Consider the following 13,046-nt stretch of genomic DNA (forward strand, 5'->3'; position numbering starts at 1 on the left):
AGTTCTCCTACGCCAATTTTTCCATTCTTGTCTGCTGTGACGTAAATATTCCCCACTACCCTCACAAGATCAAGCACACGAGAAACAATCATAGGGCCAAAACAGCTACAACTTCTCGGAAAACAATAACCAGCCAGTTCGTACTGTTAAGAGTTACTCATCGACTAAGCTCCGTAGCTTCAAGTTGAGCTGACAATTGGATATCTCCCGTGACGCCCACTGTTGCCATTAGCGGCCAATATCGTGGTTGCGTGATAGAAAATATATGGGGCGTTGAACGCCGTTAACATCATTAGGCTTTTACCATCTTGCACCCAAGGGTTTCCTTGCGAACTGTCTTCTCGTTATTACGCAGGGGATGTCCACCAACACTAAAATGGTTCAAATGGCTCTGAGCACTATGGGACTCAACTGCTGAGGTCATTAGTCCCCTAGAACTTAGAACTAGTTAAACCTAACTAACCTAAGGACATCACAAACATCCATGCCCGAGACAGGATTCGAACCTGCGACCGTAGCGGTCTTGCGGTTCCAGACTGCAGCGCCTTTAACCGCACGGCCACTTCGGCCGGCACCAACACTAAGACGAATGCGCAGCAAGAATGGCTCATTATTAGAACAGAGTACATGTGGCTCATTATTAGAACAGAGTACATGTGGCTCATTATTAGAACAGAGTACATGTTCCAATGTTCGTGCGGCACCATTCTGCTGCGGCACGGATAAAAAGTGCATCATAGTGTGTGACCGAAAAGGAGCGGCAAATGGAAACGTTCGCCAAAGACGAAGTAGAGAGGACCTTATGATTATTATGGGCGAAGTTCTTAATTGCACACAGATTCACCGTGAAATTATGGCGGTGTATGCACCAAATGAAATGTGGCATCCGGTGGCAGTGAAATGGTGCCAACAATCTGACCAAGGCGCACAGAGGTGACTGCGTTGATCGGGAAGCCCAGCTCTTGCATCATCCGACATCTGTCTTTTGGGCAAGCTAAAAGAACGTCTATGGAGGAAGAGATTTTCCAACGATGACGAAGTTACCTCGACGGCTCCAGAATGGCTCTCTGACCAAGAGGGTATTTCTATCGTCGAAGAGTTGAACAGTTGGCAGAACTTTCCGACCGTTGTTTACAGAGACTTGATGACTGTGTTGAGAAATGGCATCATGTATCTGTGCCACTTTGCAGCATAGTGCAGCACTAAATAAAAGCTACTTTGCCTACTGTAACAACATATAACTTACGTTTTGAAGTCCTCAGTGTCTCCACACGATTGCTTCCCCTTTTACAGGCATCGTTCTATTCTTGTACGGTAGAATTATTTTCTCTCATAAAATCACATGTATCATTTTATCCAAAATCATCTGGTTCACATTAGGTGGATTTATACCATCATCTGAACTGAAAATCCAGAAACGACAAAGTTAAGATCGAGACAGTTATGAATAAAACAGTAGTTGTCAAAACTTTACGAGAGAGCAGTTTCACGTCAAATTTCATTTAATAATGAAATTTTCTCTTTAATTTTTGTTGCTATAACGAGGGTGTGCTGAACAATAATGCCTCCGAATTTTTTATGAAGAGCGATTAAGCAGTTTCAGTTCTAAGGTCGTTCTGTCCGTAACCGGCATGCTAAACAGGAAAAATCGCCTGGGCATTGAAGCAATTTCCCCACCGACGCACCAGGACGAAAACACTACTCGGTAAAACACTGTGTCCTGCTGCTTAAAGGAGTCCGTAACTAACTGAAGCACATCGTCGTCCGACAGGAATAGTCGATCCTTCAAGGTCTTTTATTAATTGATAAAGACGTGATATTTGCATTGCGAGTAATCAGAACTATAGGACGAGTGTTCGAGTGTCTCCCACTTGTCGCTCATAGATGAGGCCTGCGCCGAACCGCGACCACCACCATTCCACAACGGTAGTTTTTGGCAGACATGCTGCCCCGTACACATTCTTCAGCCTCCGATAGGTACTTGACACTGTTCATCCATTGGCAGTCAAGAAAAGAATAACAATACGTTGATTCTGTTCGGCCGCATTTGATAATAACGTCGCCATAGTTTACGTTTACGCTTTTACCGTTTGCACATTGGAAAGACACGATACCACACAAATATCTTAGCTAGCTGTTGGTGTTGATGCAGCATACCCGCGTCGGAATCGCGCTACGTTACATATGCGCTGTAGCAACGGTCTCAAGCGGATCCTTTTTGATCGCCCCTTATAGTCTGTTGTGAGATCAGTTGAGGTATTGTATTGTATAGAACTGGGGATCTAGAAACGACGGAGAGGCTTCGTCCCCGAAGTAGCCCTCAGTGGTTCACAACCCCACAACAGGCTACAGCAGCCTCCCCACACCGAACCCAGGGTTATATGGCGGTTGGGGCCCCAGTGGACCCCCCCGGGAGCCCCGGAACATCTCATACCAGACGAATGTAACCCCAAATGTTTCCGTGGTAGAGTAAGTATGGCGTACGCGTACGTGGGGACAGTGTCTGCGCAGCAATCGCCGACATAGTGCAATAAGGGGAACCAGCCCGCATTCGCCGAGGCAGATGGAAAACCGTCTTGAAAACCATCCGCAGTCTGACCGGCACACCGGACCTCGACACTGATCCGCCGGGTGGTTTCGTGCCGGGGACGGGCACGCCTTCCCTTCTGGCAAGCAGTACTTTAGACGACAGGGCTAACCGGGCGGACTGGATGAGATAGTACGTGTCCTATGCATTACTCGAAGCAACTTTCCCACTTCGCTGACACAAGTTGCAACCCATTGCCGCTACACGGCTCCGAATTGTAGCGTGTACAATCGCAGTGTGTAACGTAACTATGTTTGTGCGTCAAAAACAGTGTGCTGTAATCGCGATTCTAACCGCGTTAGAGTTGGTCCACACATGGAGCACCCTGTCCTTCGGCGTGGCAGTGCCAGACAACACTCGAGCACTGTGACATCTGCAACAGTTCGACGTCTTGAGATCACTTTCACCGATCATCTCCGATGTAGTTTCGATTTGGTCTCTTCCTATTTCAAAAATCAAATGGTTCAAATGGCTCTAAGCACTATGGGACTTAACATCTGAGGTCATCAGACCCCTACACTTTTTTTTTTTTTTTTAAAAAAAAATCTTTATTTCATCATTATCAAATAAAGATTTAAAAAAAAAAAAAGTGTAGGGGACTGATGACCTCAGATGTTAAGTCCCATAGTGCTTAGAGCCATTTGAACCATTTGATTTTTGAAATAGGAAAAGACCAAGTCGAAACTACATCGGAGATGATCGGTGAAAGTGATCTCAAGACGTCTAACTGTTGCACATGTTTTTTTTTTTTTTTTTGACATCTGCAACAGTTCGACGTCTTGAGATCACTGTCAAAAAAAAAAAAAAAAACATCTGCAACAGTTCGACGTCTTGAGATCACTTTCACCGATCATCTCCGATGTAGTTTCGACTTGGTCTCTTCCTATTTCAAAAATCAAATGGTTCAAATGGCTCTAAGCACTATGGGACTTAACATCTGAGGTCATCAGTCCCCTACACTTAGAACTACCTAAACGTAATTAACCTAAGGGCATCACACACATCCACGACTGCCACATCCACGACTGCGGCAGGATTCGAACCTGCGACCGTAGCAGCAGCGCGGCTCCGGACTGAAGCGCTTAGAACCGCTCCGCCACAACAGCCGGCTCTTCCGATTTCAATCTCTTTTGAAAAACTTCCGCAGCTCGTGGTCTCGCGGTAGCGTTCTCGCTTCCGAGCATGGGGTCCCAGGTTCGATTCCCGGCGGGATCAGCGATTTTCACCTGCCTCGAGATGAATGGGTATTGTTGTGTCGTTCTCATCATCATCATCATTCATCCCTATTACGGTCGGAGGAAGGCAATGGCAAACCACCTCCGCTAGGACGTTACCTAGTACGGCGGTGCGGTTCTCCCGCATCGTCCCCTACGCTCTGTCAAGGAATATGGGACCTCATCATCATCATAGAAAAACTTGAAGAACGCCCAGGAGGACTTCACTTTGTTACTGAAGAAGCAGTGCAAGCAGAGGTGAGATTGTCACTTCGTTAACAAAATCAAACGTTCTTCAGTGACGGTATCAAAAAATTGGTTTCTAGTTGGGAGAAATACGTTCGTCACCAGGATGAGATACAGGCATGTCGACATGAAGAATAAACATGTAGAATGTTATTAAAGTTTGTTTTATTTAACATGCTTTAAGGGTTTTCACTTAAAACATTCGGAGGCATTGCTTTAGGACGTCCTCGTAAACTCGTGGATTATGATGCATGTAGTTTCCCTGCTTGTCTTTTTCTTTCCTGTTCTCATGCAAGGTAAGGGCGATACCACCACCTTCTAATATGACGCCACAGAAGTATGCAATGTCCTTTTTTTTGAAGAGAAGGATTATAATTCTCTGCTGTGATTCGGCTGATGTTTTACCTTCTAGTTCATATAGCGAGAAATGAGTGTCGGTTGGATATAAATAATAAAGACTGTTCTCGTACTGATTAGCATCCAGTCTGCTATATTACTGTCATTTATTTACTTAATTTGCTATAGAATTCGAAGCAACTACGACTTCATCTTCAGGAAGTATAGCTCTGTGATTACTGCGGTATTCGAATGCAAATATATCCGAATAGTATAGTCCAGTATCCTCTGATACCACCTCTCGTTTATGTAGAATTTGTCATCAGCTATGACAATTCATTACAAATAGAATAAAAATTTACTAAGTAACTCGCTACGAGCACGTTTAATGTTCGCACTGGCTGCAGAATTTACAGCAAAGCGCTTAAGATCCTACAGAATGTTCATTGGCTGTTGGAGAATGCTTGAAGTCAGGTGCGCAGAACGAGCCTAAACTCTACCGCTATCGTTTGTGACTCCGGCTGGAGTCAGGTACGTATCTTCAACAACAAACACTTCAGTGTGTGAAGCGATCAGTTCGATATTTCAACCAGAAGCCGATGAAAGTCTTTGAGGTGATATTATTAAGTGTGTATTCAAAAAATGGTTCAAATGGCTCTGAGTGCTATGGGACTTAACTGCTGAGGTCATCAGTCCCCTAGAACTTAGAACTACTTAAACCTAACTAACCTAAGGACATCACACACATCCATGCCTGAGGCAGGATTCGAACCTGCGGCCGCAGCGGTCGCGCGGCTCCAGACTGTAGCGCCTAGAACCGCTCGGCCACTCCGACCGGCCCGTGTATTCACAGGATCGCTCAGAATAATGGCATACTGGTTTGACATTTACTGCGTTATACTGCAGTAACTCGTTCATGATATAAATGACAAAAATGTTCCAGACCTGAAAACACAATCAGATCTAAAACTGCATAATCAGATTTTATTTACGCTATAGCATGAGTAAAGAGTATTTGAATTCGTCATTTGAGTTACCGCTATTTTAATAATATTTTCCTTTGTGAATGAGGTTATGATTATGCACAAGGAAGAACACGACGACACAAACGAGTGTCCTATTAAAAACTATGAGTACCGTTATGAAAGGGAGTCTACTGCTATATCAATAAAGAATAAAAGAGAGAACTGAAATATTACACATTATTAGCAAGGCTTGAATAACGTGAATAATAAAAATAATGATAATAATAATAAAAGTTAAAAAATAACTTTCATTCCAGTTCAAAAAATGAACGTATTCGAAAAGCGAGTTAGCAGCCTAAAATTCTGGCTGTCTGCAATAAGCAATATACTGTTGCGTTTGTATTTTTCAACACATTTTTCATATCTGTTTCGGCACCGACAAAAGTTTTTAACTATGTTTACCGATATGTTTCCCGTCGCGGCTTTTCGCTCCACAACAAAATGCACCCTACTATTACGCTGACACTTCACCTACATCTACACAGAATCTAGATTACGAGAAGGACGATATGCACGTCCTTAGTCGTAACTGAGTTACTAGGCGACCATCAGACCTGTGTCTTAGCTGCGTTGTAGACGGACCTGCCTTGAGTTCCTGTCTAGCGCCTTTTAATGCGGCGGCCCCTAGTTTGCAAGAAAATGGATTTTGAGGTACCTGTAACTATAATGCTCATTCGACCAAACATGCCTCTGTACTGCTTTTTTTGCAGTTTTATAGTACGGAATTAGCACATTGGAAACAATAAAGAATGTTCTACAATGCACAGTATGCAAAATGTGTAACAAGAGGTAAGATTACTTGACATGGAATCCACTTTGGTTCAACAATTAAACTTAATTGGTATATGCAACATGCTTGAAAAAAAAAAAAAAATTTTGTGAGCTTGACCATCTGTTACAAATGTAGCTCTGTTATATTCAGTTAGTTAGGTTAGTTAGTGTTTTTTTTAACGTCCCGTCGACAACGAGGTCATTAGAGACGCAGCGCAAGCTCGGGTAGGGAAGGATGGGGAAGGAAATCGGCCGTGCCCTTTCAAAGGAACCATCCCGGAATTTGCCTGAAACGATTTAGGGAAATCACGGAAAACCTAAATCAGGATGGCTGGAGACGGGATTGAACCGTCGTCCTCCAGAATGCGAGTCCAGTGTGCATATTCAGTTACAACAGTGTAACAGTTATGTGTTATGATATGTAAGGAAATGCATATCACTAAATAATAATACGGAATGCAGAACAGCATCTACATACTGTTCTAATGTAGCAGTTATTTGCAGTGTATGTATTGCTGTATTCAAATAATAATACTATGTAATAAAAAAAGAATTTAATTGGTCAGAATTACAAGCCTTCAAAAAATTAACAAAGATATGTAGTACCACTTTTGTAGTCAAGTCAGAGAGACTGACATGACCTGTCACAGGCCCATCCTGGCTCTCAGCAGACCTATTAGGAACTTTTACTTTTTAAAAAAGAAGCTAGATCTTAGGCTATTGCAGATTATTTTTTTCATCACGTCAGCACTCTCACATAACTATGTTTTCAACAATTCTTATCACACAGAGAGATAACAATAACATACAGTGCAGTATGACTTGCCTCCAACATATGTGCAGTGGTTTTCGTTGTAGCTAAAGAAAACGGCTTTGAATAATATGGATAAGATAATGCATGGGCAACCTCACAAACATTACTACAAATTGGAAATACAATACTGTATTTTACGGACTATAAGACAGTGGGGAGGCTTGCGTGCCTCAGCGATACAGATGGCCGTACCGTAGGTGCACCCACAACGGAGGGGTATCTGTTGAGAGGCCAGACAAACATGTGGTTCCTGAAGAGGGGCAGCAGCCTTTTCAGTAGTTGCAGGGGCAACAGTCTGGATGATTGACTGATCTGGCCTTGTAACATTAACCAAAACGGCCTTGCTGTGCTGGTACTGCGAACGGCTGAAAGCAAGGGGAAACTACAGCCGTAGTTTCTCCCGACGACTTGCAGCTTTACTGTATGATTAAATGATGATGGCGTCCTCTTGGATAAAATATTCCGGAGGTAAAATAGTCCCCCATTCGGATCTCCGGGCGGGGACTACTCAAGAGGACGTCGTTATCAGGAGAAATAAAACTGGCATTCTACGGATCGGAGCGTGGAATGTCAGATCCCTTAATCGGGCAGGTAGGTTAGAAAATTTAAAAAGGGAAATGGATAGGTTAAAGTTAGATATAGTGGGAATTAGTGAAGTTCGGTGGCACGAGGAACAAGACTTTTGGTCAGGTGATTACAGGGTTATAAATACAAAATCAAATAGGGGTATTGCAGGAGTAGGTTTAATAATGAATAAAAAAATAGGACTGCGGGTTAGCTACTACAAACAGCATAGTGAACGCATTATTGTGGCCAAGATAGACACAAAGCCCATGCCTACTACAGTAGCACAAGTTTATATGCCAACTAGCTCTGCAGATGATGAAGAGATAGATGAAATGTATGACGACATAAAAGAAATTATTCAGGTAGTGAAGGGAGACGAAAATTTAATAGTCATGGGTGACTGGAATTCGTCAGTAGGAAAAGGGACAGAAGGAAACATAGTAGGTGAATATGGATTGGGGGGAAGAAATGAAAGAGGAAGCCGCCTTGTAGAATTTTGCACAGAGCAGAACTTAATCATAGCTAACACTTGGTTCAAGAATCATGAAAGAAGGTTGTATACCTGGAAGAATCCTGGAGATAGTAAAAGGTATCAGATAGATTACATAATGGTAAGACAGAGATTTAGGAACCAGGTTTTAAATTGTAAGACATTTCCAGGGGCAGATGTGGATTCTGACCACAATCTATTGGTTATGAACTGCAGATTGAAACTGAAGAAACTGCAAAAAGGCGGGAATTTAAGGAGATGGGACCTGGATAAACTGAAAGAACCAGAGGTTGTACAGAGTTTCAGGGAGAGCATAAGGGAACAATTGACAGGAATGGGGGAAAGAAATACAGTAGAAGAAGCTCTGAGGGATGAAGTAGTGAAGGCAGCAGAGGATCAAGTAGGTAAAAAGACGAGGGCTAATAGAAATCCTTGGGTAACAGTAGAAATATTGAATTTAATTGATGAAAGGAGAAAATATAAAAATGCAGTAAATGAAGCAGGCAAAAAGGAATACAAACGTCTCAAAAATGTGATCGACAGGAAGTGCAAAATGGCAAAGCAGGGATGGCTAGAGGACAAATGTAAGGATGTAGAGGCTTGTGTCACTAGGGGTAAGATAGATACTGCCTACAGGAAAATTAAAGAGACCATTGGAGGGAAGAGAACCACTTGTATGAATATCAAGAGCTCAGATGGCAACCCAGTTCTAAGCAAAGAAGGGAAGGCAGAAACGTGGAAGGAGTATATAGAGGGTTTATACAAGGGCGATGTACTTGAGGACAATATTATAGAAATGGAAGAGGATGTAGATAAAGATGAAATGGGAGATAAGATACTGCGTGAAGAGTTTGACAGAGCACTGAAAGACCTGAGTCGAAACAAGGCCCCGGGAGTAGACAACATTCCATTAGAACTACTGATGGCCTTGGGAGAGCCAGTCATGACAAAACTCTACCATCTGGTGAGCAAGATGTATGAGACAGGCGAAATACGCACAGACTTCAAGAAGAATATAATAATTCCAATCCCAAAGAAAGCAGGTGTTGACAGATGTGAAAATTACCGAACTATCAGTTTAATAAGTCACAGCTGCAAAATACGAACGCGAATTCTTTACAGACGAATGAAAAAACTGGTAGAAGTGGACCTCGGGGAAGATCAGTTTCGATTCCGTAGAAATGTTGGAACACGTGAGGCAATACTAACCTTACGACTTATCTTAGAAGAAAGATTAAGAAAAGGCAAACCTACGTTTCTAGCATTTGTAGACTTAGAGAAAGCTTTTGACAACGTTAACTGGAATACTCTCTTTCAAATTCTGAAGGTGGCAGGGGTAAAATACAGGGAGCGAAAGGCTATTTACAATTTGTACAGTAACCAGATGGCAGTTATAAGAGTCGAGGGGCATGAAAGGGAAGCAGTGGTTGGGAAAGGAGTGAGACAGGGTTGTAGCCTATCCCCGATGTTATTCAATCTGTATATTGAGCAAGCAGTAAAGGAAACAAAAGAAAAATTCGGAGTAGGTATTAAAATTCATGGAGAAGAAGTAAAAACTTTGAGGTTCGCCGATGACATTGTAATTCTGTCAGAGACAGCAAAGGACTTGGAAGAGCAGTTGAACGGAATTGACAGTGTCTTGAAAGGAGGATATAAGATGAACATCAACAAAAGCAAAACGAGGATAATGGAATGTAGTCAAATTATATCGGGTGATGCTGAGGGGATTAGTTTAGGAAATGAGACACTTAAAGTAGTAAAGGAGTTTTGCTATTTAGGGAGTAAAATAACTGATGATGGTCGAAGTAGAGAGGATATAAAATGTAGACTGGCAATGGCAAGGAAATCGTTTCTGAAGAAGAGAAATTTGTTAACATCGAGTATAGATTTAAGTGTCAGGAAGTCGTTTCTGAAAGTATTTGTGTGGAGTGTAGCCATGTATGGAAGTGAAACATGGACGATAACCAGTTTGGACAAAAAGAGAATAGAAGCTTTCGAAATGTGGTGCTACAGAAGAATGCTGAAGATAAGGTGGGTAGATCACGTAACTAATGAGGAGGTATTGAATAGGATTAGGGAGAAGAGAAGTTTGAGGCACAACTTGACTAGAAGAAGGGATCGGTTGGTAGGACATGTTTTGAGGCATCAAGGGATCACAAATTTAGCATTGGAGGGCAGCGTGGAGGGTAAAAATCGTAGAGCGAGACCAAGAGATGAATACACTAAGCAGATTCAGAAGGATGTAGGTTGCAGTAGGTACTAGGAGTAGCTTGCACAGGATAGAGTAGCATGGAGAGCTGCATCAAACCAGTCTCAGGACTGAAGACCACAACAACACAACAACAACAACAGTACGGAATATCATTAAATAGTACATGCAGCTGCGGAAGGATTCCAGACCCACTCTAAACCACCCATCCCTAATTTTGACCTCGATTATGTGTTTTAATACCGACCAATCTGCTTGCCAGCACCAACCGACATACCATAGATCCTTTGTAGAACAAGAGCGATAACCGTCCCTACGCAGAAAGAGTTTTCAGTAAGATTACTTATCGCTTCGAAGCGAAGAAAACCATAACTGCGTCAGGAAAGGTATTCTTATTTGTTTTCTTAAGTGTGCAAGAAGCATCTGAGAAATTTGATCGGTTAGTTCAAAAAGGTGTTGTTGAGTTGATGCATTAATACAAAAATGTAATTATAGCCTGCATGAAATCAGGGAGGTTCACGAAAGCGTTCTTAGACGGGATTTAAACTGTGTCTTCATCCGTACGTGGGACAAGAAAAATTAATTTGTATTTTACGTATTTGGGGAGGGCAGATTAATCACACACTTCACGATCAAATCTTTGAAAATGGAAGAAAAGCCCAAAAGTACTCCAATTTACCATTCCTGTAATGTTTATTTTTACGGGCAGGTTAAAATCATCACGAAAGAAATTCAGAATATCAGAGACTAGTACAGAAGTAGCTTCGAGAGGATATTCCATAAAAATACATTCTTTAATTCTGCATCAATTTTGTGCTTTCATAGGAATAATCAAATGTGCATGGTTCGCATCGAAGTTGATTGAAGGAACTACGATATTTTTGAATCCAAACGAACTGTGTTTTCCGTATCGCTTCTGAAAGATACGTGTGACTACAATGCACTAGCTTTCATTACATGTGCGAATTGCTCTACGAATTTTTGTTTCGGTTGCTTCTCCGACAAATACCATCCGGAATTCTTTTCTACCACGGCAGGCGATGCAAGCAATACCGAGCAAGTGAAGTTACGACGGTGAAAACGACGGCTTTTCAGAAATTTTTGCATTTAATGATGTTCTGTACAATAAAATTTAAAAAGAAGAAAAGAAGAAGTACACACGGTGGATTGAAACCCGTGCCGTCGGCGTTGAAGTGGCAAACTGCGATACGCTCGCTTTCTAGGAATATGATTAACGCTACGGATATTGAAGATACACTTAAAACTTAGTCATAGATTTTCCCGGAAACCAGGCACCGTCGCATGCTTAACCGCTGGCCAGGTACAATCAAAATCTGTGATTAATAGGTTTGGTGGAGCCTTTGTGAGCATCAGGAGAGCCACCCTACGTCAATCAGTAACCAAATCGGGTCATGTTCGCAAACAGTAAAGTTAACGCCGGTCCACTAACAGGGCTGGACAAGTGTAAAAGGAAGGCAGCATTTATGAGCATTGAAGACAGCATGAAGTTCAGGCTCGGTGATGGCATCTAATGTTTCTTCTCTACTATTTCTTTGCAACATTTGCAATCAAAAATGTTGTGTCAGTAATTGCTTCGCATAGCAGTGACAATGTATGAGATAATCTCTTTTTCAGAAATGAATTGCTAACACAGGTTGGGTCAGAACTTAGGTCTCCAGTAAACGAGTACTGTCATTAAATTGATCCTAGTCTGGATAATTAGCAGTTTCTTGACGAATCAAATATTTATTTTCTTTCTGTATCTGCAAATTGCTATGCTGTCGTCTGCAGGTTCTTCACTAAATAATACTGAAAAATGTCATGCAATGTTAATTATTAGTTGCAACATCTGGTGTAACCTGTGGGCTAACTAGTAAGCAGGCTTTCTTGCAATTGCTTATAATTACGTTTTTCAGTCAATGTTTACGATCACTGGAAGTTGTTCTGTGTTTATCAGCATCGAAATATATGTCGTCAACAAAACAGAACGCCATCTATTCACAACAGTGTTGATATAATTTAATGTAGTTGTAACGTAAAGATATGTAATGATGGTCTCATCTCGAAACGCCGAATGTCACTGAGACAAAAGGGTTACTGGTATAGAGTGACTTTGAATTACAGACATCGACTGCATGTTCTTACATTTGTAGATATATTAATTATTCAGGCACTAAATTAGATAAATACAAGTACATTACTATTTGCAGGTGATAAATACAAGAAAGGGAAGATGGCGTGCAGTGAGCAAAAAAAAAAAAAAAAAAAAAAAAAAAAAAAAAAAAAAAAAAAAGTTCAAATGGCTCTGAGCACTATGGGACTTAACATCTATGGTCATCAGTCCCCTAGAACTTGGAACTACTTAAACCTAACGACAGCGCACAACACCCAGTTATCACGAGGCAGGGAAAATCCCTGACCCCGGCGGGAATCAAACCCGGGAACCCGGGCGCCGAAAGCGAGAACGCTACCGCACGACAACGAGCTGCGGACTGCAGTGAGCAGTACATCGACTAAACCACATAGGCCTGTGTACTGAATACAATCTTAAAAGTTATGTACATGAAAACTTTCTAGGTAAATACCCCTCTCGATCAAAAATAGTAGCCGTGCGGTCTAGGGCGCACTGCCACCGTTCACGCGGCTTTCCCCGTCGGAGGTTAGAGTCCTCCCTTAAGCATGTGTGTGTGTGTGTGTGTGTTGTCCTTAGCGTAAGTTACAGTTAGTTTAAGTTAGTTTAAGTAGTGTGTAAGCGTAGGGACCGATGACCTCAGCAGTTTGGTCCCG

Source organism: Schistocerca serialis, chromosome 1 (assembly GCF_023864345.2).
Source record: "Schistocerca serialis cubense isolate TAMUIC-IGC-003099 chromosome 1, iqSchSeri2.2, whole genome shotgun sequence".
Lineage (NCBI taxonomy): Eukaryota > Metazoa > Arthropoda > Insecta > Orthoptera > Acrididae > Schistocerca > Schistocerca serialis.